The sequence below is a fragment of the Galeopterus variegatus genome, unplaced genomic scaffold (assembly GCF_000696425.1).
Source record: "Galeopterus variegatus unplaced genomic scaffold, G_variegatus-3.0.2 Scaffold662, whole genome shotgun sequence".
Taxonomy (NCBI): Eukaryota; Metazoa; Chordata; class Mammalia; order Dermoptera; family Cynocephalidae; genus Galeopterus; species Galeopterus variegatus.
Window position 1 is genome coordinate 213776 of NW_007726773.1, and position 643 is coordinate 214418.

Sequence of the window (643 nt, forward strand, 5' to 3'; positions counted from 1 at the left end):
TCATAACATCGGGGAAAAGCAGAAGAGCAAGCGAGCATGTGTGAAAAGAAATCAAGCTGACCCACTTTAAAACAACCCACTCTCCTGAGAACTAACCCAGTCTCGTGAGAAACACGTTAATCATCTTAACTACATAATCACCACTTCAAGGCCCCACCTCCCAACACTGTTACTTTGGCAATTAAATTTTAACATGAGGGCCGGCCTGTGGCTCACTTGGGAGAGTGTGGTGCTGACAACGCCAAGGATAAAAATCACCACCCCCCCAAAAAATTTTAACATGAGTTTAGTGGGGACAAACCACATCCAAACCATAACAGTACAGTGATGACATAAGCACCTAGTTAGCAATTATGACTTTCTGAGTAAAACTAGGTAAAGCTGTGTAGTTCTTCATATTACTTGCAGTTCTCCAACCATGCTGCTTCACATCATCATGCCTTTTGCCCATGCTAGCCCCTTGTTTTGGAATGTTCCTCTGCAACACCAGGTTTCTATCCATCTGGCCTCCCAACCAGCTCAGGTGTCACCTGCCATGTGAATCCTTCACAGACCCCAACAGACAGAATTATCTGAATGACCAGAATTACTACCTCTTTGTTTTTCTTTGTTTGTTTATTTTATTTTAATTTTAATTTTTTTT